Raw genomic sequence first — 8,525 nt, 5'->3', positions numbered from 1 at the left:
TGGTGGGAATGCAAGCTGGTGCAGCCACTCTCTAAAACAGTAGGGAAGTTCCTCAAAACGTTGAAAATAGAGCTACCTTATGACCCAGCAATTGCACTACTGGGTATTTACCACAAAGATACAAATGTAGTGATCTAAAGGGGCAAGTGCCCCCAATGTTTATTACAGCAATGTCCACAATAGCCAAACAATGGAAAGAGCCTAGATGTCCATCAACAGATGAATGGATAAAGAAGATGTGGTATATATATGGAATGGAATGGAATATTATGCAGTCATCAAAAAATGAAATCTTGCCATTTGCAACGATGTGGATGGAACTAGAGGGTATTATGCTAAGAGAAATAAGTCAATCAGAGAAAGACAAGTATCATATGATCGCACCGATATGAGCAATTTGAGAAACAAGACAGAGGATCATACGGGAAGGGAGGGAAAAATGAAACAAGATGAAACCAGAGAGGGAGACAAACCATAAGAGACTCTTAATCTCAGGAAACAAACTAAGGGCTGCTGGAGTGGAGGGAGGTGAGGCCAATGGGGTGTCTGAGTGATGGACATTGGGGAGGGTATGTGCTATGGTTTGCGCTGTGAATTGTGTAAGAATGATGAATCACAGACCTGTACCCCTGAAACAAATAATACAGTATATGTTAATAAAAACATAAAATAAAATAAATAAATAAATGAAAGAAGGTGAAAAAAAGAAAACTAAAAATCAATATAAACAAGGCAAGCAAATCAGGAGAAAAATTGACAAAAGTATGGAGCAAGCACTTTACAAGAAAAGATTCCAAATGACTAAAAAAAAAAAAAATAGGTGACAAGGTACTAGGCATCAGGAAATCAAACCTACAATTGATGCCCCACTATATACCAACTCCAATGACTAAAAACAACAACAACAAAATAACAATGCTGAATTTTGGTGAGAATGTGGGGAGATGCAAACTGTCACACACAACTGATGGGAGTGTAAATTGGTATGACCTTTTTGGTAGCTTATAATAAATCTGAATATATGCAATGCCCTGTGACCTAGCACCTCCACTGTTGGGTAAACATTTTGATAAATCCACATACTGAGTACAATTATTACCAAAAAATATGTCCAAGATTGTGCTTAAGCACAATATGTAATATGCCACATGAAAAACTACCCAAATGTCTACAATGAATAGAAATGATTAATAAAATCTGCTACATTCATATGATGGAAACAAGCCATTAAAAAATTGTTCTGGGGGGCCTGGGTGGCTCAGTCAGTTAAGTATCTGCCTTCAGCTTGGGTCATGATCCCAGGTTCCTGGGATCGAGTCCCACATTGGGCTCCTTGCTCAACAGGGAGCCTGCTTCTTCCTCCCCCTGCTTGTGTGCTCTCTCTCTCCCTCTCAGACAAATAAATAAATAAAATCTTTAAAAAATAAAAAAATGTTCCAAACCTACATCGTTTTTGAAAGTTTATTTAATATTGGAGGAATCTTCCAGGAATTAATATCTCTTCAATTAAAAGACTCTAACAAAGAGCCACCTCTTTCTTGTTTCCCTTCCCTTTATTTTATTTTACTTCAATAAAATGAAAACTAATACTTCTTACTTTGAATAGCATGTATGATATAAACTCATTATTATAAAAATTCATTTCTGTAAAAGTATCTTTCTTTTTTGCTTTTCACCTGTTAGCCTACCCTATTTTATAAGAGAATGGGAAGATGTTTGTAGTGATTTTGACCCAATATTTGAACTAGATAATTCTGGACATTACCAATTCATATAATTTATTGAATCTGCCTTTGTATGTTCTTATAATGTTTGATTTTACAATAATGAACATGGTATAATAAATTTATGAAGTGACTAACCTTTTTTTTACCTTATATATACCTCACACTGTTAAATTTTGTGAATGTTTCTATTTGTTGTCAATTAAACTATGTGGTCAATTTGCACTGTGATTAAAGTTTTAAGATCCTTAGCATTTATATGCTAGATTTTGTTATTTTTTAATTTTTTAAATGAAAATTCACTTTACAGAATTTACATTTGTTTTGAAAACAGGTCTATGTTTTAACAGTTTCCAAATTTGGTACATTTGAGACTTTAACAGCAAAATCGGTTTTTACACATGACCTCCTTGTTCTATGATCAAATCAGTTTCTATCTGTGGTTCTAGCTCACAGGGAATAGGGTCAGGCTTCTCTTTCCACTCTCAGTCCAGGGAAAGGCCCTGATCCCAAACCCTTCCTCACCCCTCCCTCAGAGGGAAGACTTGTGTGATGGGCCAGATTCTGGAGCACTGAGCGCAGTACCACTGCACACTGAGAGGTGACACGTATGCATGTAGGACACACCCATGTTCTCTCTTACAATACTAAGTGGTAAGCTGAGCCAGTGCCCACCTGTGAAGGCTGGATGCTGCCACATCACTCTCTCTTCCTTTCTTCTCACTGGAGATTTGGGGCTGAGTCCTCATCCTTGCACATTAGGGGTCAGTGGTAGTAAGATGCAGAATGAGTCAAAGGAATTCTGCTTCATTCTTGAGTCCAAGCCTGTGCTTCAACCCAACTCAATCAGAAAGCTGTACATTTTTTTGCCTCATTAACTGGCCATGTTCCGTTTCCTATCTGCACATGATGCTCCCTTCTCTTGGTAGTTACCCCTTCTTTCACTGCTTTTCTTGATTACTTCTATCCTCTTTGACCCCTCTCTTTTCTAATTAGCTCCCTCATTGATGTCTAGGAGACACAATTAGCACATAATTATATTCATACATTTCATCTGTGCTGTACTTTACCAGATTTTCTTAGTGTTTAGTATATTATATGGTATTTTGTATTGGTTGTATTGGTCCAAGCCTGTGCTTCAACCCAACTGGACCAGAAGGCTCTAAAGGGAGGGGTACGGGGAACTATATCTCAGTGAACAATATTCCAATCCCCTGTGTCTGAGCCTCATTTAGAGAAAGCTCCGGGAGAGGGAAGAGTGGCAGTGTAGGGTAGGAGGAAGATGTTGTTTTGTCCTCTGGACAAATACTAGTCCCATACTGTCCGATTCTTACTGATAACTCCACACTTTCACATGCCTCTCACATTATTGCAGATGGGGAAACACACATACCCAAATGTCATGATCCACTTCGAAATGTCACATGTACCCATTCAAATAGACATGGCCTCAGGTACTGCCATATCTCAACCAGAGACCAGCACTTGGTGTTTGCAGGCATGGTTGGCGGACTCAACCCATGAGAAGATAAGATAAATGTCTGTTGGTAGGAGGACTGGTTAAGGCCCATGGAACATCAGTGATTATTTCACACCTACTTTTCCAGCAATGGCTCATGCACAGGTACCATGAATCAGTGTTCTTTTTCTTAAACTGGTCTCACAGTAAGCTAGTTGTCCTCATTTAGGCTTCATTTTATCTCTCAGCACTTTGACTTCGACATTTATTTATTTATTAAAAAATTTTTTGAGAATAGTTGACACACAATGTTACATTAGTTTCAGATGTACAACATAGTGATTTGACAAGTTTAAACATTTTGCCATACTCACCACAAGTGTATAGCTACCATTGGTCACCATACAGTGCTATTACAATATCATTGACTATATTACTTATGCTGTGCCTTTTAAAAAATTTTTATTTTATTATGTTAGTCACCATACATTACATCATTAGTTTTTGATGTAGTGTTCCATGATTCATTGTTTGCATATAACACCCAGTGCTCCATGCAATACATGCCCTCCTTAATACCCATCACTGGGCTAACCCATCCCCCCACCCCTCCCCCCCAAAACCCTCAGTGTGTTTCTCAGAGTCCATAGTCTCTCATGGTTCGTCTCCCCCTCCAATTCCCCCCTCTTCATTTTTCCCTTCCTACTTTCTTCTTTTTTTTTTTTTTTAACATATAATGTATTATTTGTTTCAGGGGTACAGGTCTGTGATTCATCAGTCTTACACAATTCACTATGCTGTGCCTTTTATTCCCATAACTTATTCATTCCATAACTGGAAGCCTGTACCTCCCACTCCCCTTCACACATTTTGCCCATTCCTGCATCCCCCCAACCCTCGCAACCATCAGTTTGTTCTCTGTATTCTGCTTTTTGTTTATTCATTTGTGGCATTTTTTTAAGTTCTTGACTCCACATATGAGTGAAATCATATGGTATTTGTTTTTCTCAGCTTGACTTATTTCACTTAGCATAATATCCTCTAGGTTCATCCATGTTGTCACAAATGGCATGATTTTTTTTTATTATGTTATGTTAGTCACCATACAGGACGTCATTAGTTTTTGATGTAGTGTTCCATGATTCATTGTTTGTGTATAACACCCAGTGCTCCATGTGATACGTGCCCTCCTTAATACCCATCACTGGGCTCAGCCATCCCCACCACCCCCCTCCCCTCTAAAATCCTCAGTTTGTTTCTCAGAGTCCATAGTCTCTCATGGTTCATCTCCCCCTCTGATTTCCCCCCCTTCATTTTTCCCTTCTTTCTCCTAATGTCCTCCATGCTATTCCTTATGTTCCACAAATAAGTGAAACCATATGATAATTGACTTTCTCTGCTTGACTTATTTCACTTAGCATAATCTCCTCCAGTTCCATCCATGTTGATGCAAAAGTTGGGTATTCATCCTTTCTGATGGCTGAGTAATATTCCATTGTATATATCGACCACATCTTTTTTTTAAATTTTATTTTATTATGTTATGTTAGTCACCATACATCATTAGTTTTTGATGTAGTGATCCATGCTTCATTGTTTTCTTATAACACCCAGTGCTCCATGCAGTATGTGCCCTCCTTAATTCCCATCACCAGGCTAACCCATCCCCCCTCCCAACACCCTCAGTTTATTTCTCAGAGTCCATAGTCTCTCATGGTTCATCTCTCCCTCTGATTTCACCCCCTTCATTTTTCCCTTCCTTCTCCTAATGTCCTCCATGCTATTCCTTATGTTTCACAAATAAGTGAAACCATATGATAATTGACTTTCTCTGCTTGACTTACTTCACTTAGCATAATCTCCTCCAGTCCCACCCATGTTGATGTAAAAGCTGGGTATTCATCCTTTCTGATGGCTGAGTAATATTCCATTGTATATATGGACCACATCTTCTTTATCCATTCGTCTGTTGAAGGGCATCTCGGCTCTTTCCACAGTTTGGCTATTGCAGACATTGCTGCTATGAACATTGGGGTGCATATGGCCCTTCTTTTCACTACATCTGTGTCTTTGGGGTCAATACCCAGGAGTGCAATTCCTGGGTCATAGGGTAGCTCTATTTTTAAATTTTGAGGAACCTCCACAGTGTTTTCCAAAGTGGCTGTACCAACTTGCATTCCCACCAACAGTGTAAGAGGGTTCCCCTTTCTCCACAACCTCTCCAACATTTGTTGTTTCTTGCCTTGTCAATTTTGCCATTCTAACTGGTGTAAGGTGGTATCTCAATGTGGTTTTGATTTGAATTTCCCTGATGGCTAATTTTTTCTCATGTGTCTGGTAGCCATTCATATGTCTTCTTTGGAGAAGTGTCTGTTCATGTCTTCTGCCCATTTTTTGACTTGATTATTTGTTTTTTGGGTGTTGAGTTTGAGAAGTTCTTTATAGATCTTGGATATCAGCCCTTTATCTGTAGGGTTATTTGCAAATATCTTCTCCCATTCTGTGGGTTGCCTCTTTGTTTTGTTGACTGTTTCCTTTGCTGTGCAGAAGCTTTTTATCTTGATGAAGTCCCAAAAGTTCATTTTTGCTTTTGTTTCCCTTGCCTTTGGAGACGTGTCTTGAAAGAAGTTTCTGTGGCCGATGTTGAAGAAGTTACTGCCTATGTTCTCCTCTAGGATTTTGATGGTTTCCTGTCTCACATTGAGGTATTTCATCCATTTTGAGTTTATCTTTGTGTATGGTGTAAGAGAATGGTTGAGTTTGATTCTTCTGTATATAGCTGTCCAATTTTCCCAGCACCATTTATAAAAAATATCCAATGGAAAAAAGACAGTCTCTTTAACAAATGGCATGATTTTTTAAAAAGATTTTGTTTATTTGTCAGAGAGAGAGCACAAGCAGGGGGAACGGCAGGCAGAGGGAGAAGCAGGCTTCCCACTGAACAAGGAGCCTGATGTGGGACTTGATCCCAGGACCCTGAGATCATAACCTGAGCTGAAGGCAGATGCTTAACCGACTGAGCCACCCAGGGATCCCACAAATGGCATGTTTTTTTATCCTTTTTATAGCTGTGTAATATTTCATTATGTATGTATGTGTGTGTGTATGTATATGTATGCCGATCAAAATCGGCTATATATATATATGTATATATATATACAACACTTAAGTTGTTTCCATATCTTGGCTATTGTAAATAATTCTGTAATAAACATAAGGGTGCATATGTCTTTTTGAATTTATGTTTTTGCTTTTGTTGGGTAAATATCCAGTAGAGGAATTATTGGATCATATGGTATTTCTTTTTTTTCAAGTTTTATTTTAATTCTAGTTAGTTAACATACAGTGCTGCATTAGTTTCAGGTGTATGATATACAACAATTCTATAGATCACCTGATGTTCATCACGATAACTGCACTTCTTAATCCCCATCACCTATTTAGCCCATCTCCTCAACCCCCTCTCCTCTACTCACCATCAGTTTGTTCTCTATAATTAAGAGTCTATTTCTTGATTTGTGTCTCTCATTTTTCCCTGTTCTTACTTGTTTTGTTTCTTAAATTCCACATATGAGTGAAATCATATGGTATTTATCTTTCCCTTACTGACTTGTTTTGCTTAGCACTATATTCTATACCTCCATCCTTGTAGTGGCAAACAGCAAGATTTCATACTTTTTATGGCTGAATAATATTCCATTGTATATATATACCACATCTTCTTTATCCATTTATCAGTTGATGGACACTTGGACTGCTTCCATAGTTTGGCTATTGTAGATAATGCTACTATAAAATAGGGGTGCGTATATCCTTTTGAATTAGTGTTCTTGTATTCTTTGGGTAAATACCCAGTAGTGTGATTGCTAGATCATAAGGTAGTTCTATATTTAACTTTTTGAGGAACCCCATATTGCTTTCCACAATGGCTATACAAATTTACATTCCTACCAACAGTGCACAAGGGTTCCCTTATCTCCACTTTCTCACCAGCACTTGTTAGTTTTTGTCTTTTTGATTGTAGCCATTCTGACAGATGTAAGGTGTATTTCATTTGGCTTTATTTGCATTTCCCTGATGATTAGTGATGTTGAGCATCTTTTTCATGTCTCTGTTGGCCATGTATATGTATTCTTTGGGAAAACTATTCAGGTCCTCTGTCCATTTTTTTAATTGCATTGTTTGAAGTTTCTTTGGTGTTGAGTTGTATAATTTCTTTTTATATTTTGGATATTAACCCTTGATTGGATATATCATTTGCTAATATCTTCTCCCATTTAGTAGGTTGCCTTTCTGTTTTGTTGATGGTTTCCTTTGTGGTGAAAAAAAAACTTTTTATTTGGATGTAGACAGACTGTCCAAACTGGGAACACATCCCATGGTTGACTCAGAGGTTTCTGATTTTTTTCACTTAAACTTGGACATTTCAGGTCATCTTCAGTAACTATTCCCACATATCTAGTTTTTTCTTTGCACCCAATGTTATTTATCTCACATTTTACAATTGCCTTGAAAAAGACAACACATATCACTACTGTCCTTTTAGAAATAACTTTCAGCTATCACTAAGTTATATACTTTAAAATTTCTCCTTTCTTAGAGGTAGCCCAGATATCTTACAGAATCACTACCACTTACCAATATATACTGTTTTCCTTGGGCAAAACCCCACACTCACAGGCCTATGTCAATTGTTATTATATGCAGAATCAAAACAGATGTTTTTCTTTGGTGATCATTTTCCAAATATGCTGTCACATGAGCAAGTGAAGTCTATTCTGTAGTCTCTATAATCCATCCTAAAGTGCTAGTTCTACTGCTTTTTTTCCATTACTGGAAAATACATTCTCTGTTCTTTTAGGCTCTGGTGAAGTAGAATTCCTATGTGTCCCAAAATAAATCCACTACTGAGATCACACCCATATCACATGGTGCCATCACTCAAACTGAGCCCTAGTGGAATGATCATAAACTAAATACTCCCTTATACATGCACAGGAAAAGAAAATGGAGGACCTCATGGCAAAACTAAGATAGACGCAGTAAAGTGGTTTCAGGATAGGAAACACTTTTCCATTTGGCTTCATCTGAATTCCAATAATCTTGGCTAAAAGACTCTGCATCAACCTATTTTAAAAATATTCATTTATAGGGACGCCTGGGGGGCTCAGATGGTTAAGCGTCTGCCTTCGGCTCAGGTCATGATCCCAGGGTCCTGGAATCGAGCCCCACATCAGGCTTCTGGCTCAGCGAGGAGCCTGCTTCTCCCTCTCCCTCTGCCTCTCCCCCTGCTCATGCTCTCTCTCTCTGTATCTCTGTGTCACAAATGAATAAATAAAATC

This window comes from Halichoerus grypus, chromosome X (assembly GCF_964656455.1).
Source record: "Halichoerus grypus chromosome X, mHalGry1.hap1.1, whole genome shotgun sequence".
In the NCBI taxonomy this organism is placed as follows: Eukaryota; Metazoa; Chordata; class Mammalia; order Carnivora; family Phocidae; genus Halichoerus; species Halichoerus grypus.
Note: the sequence above shows the minus strand (reverse complement) of the source record.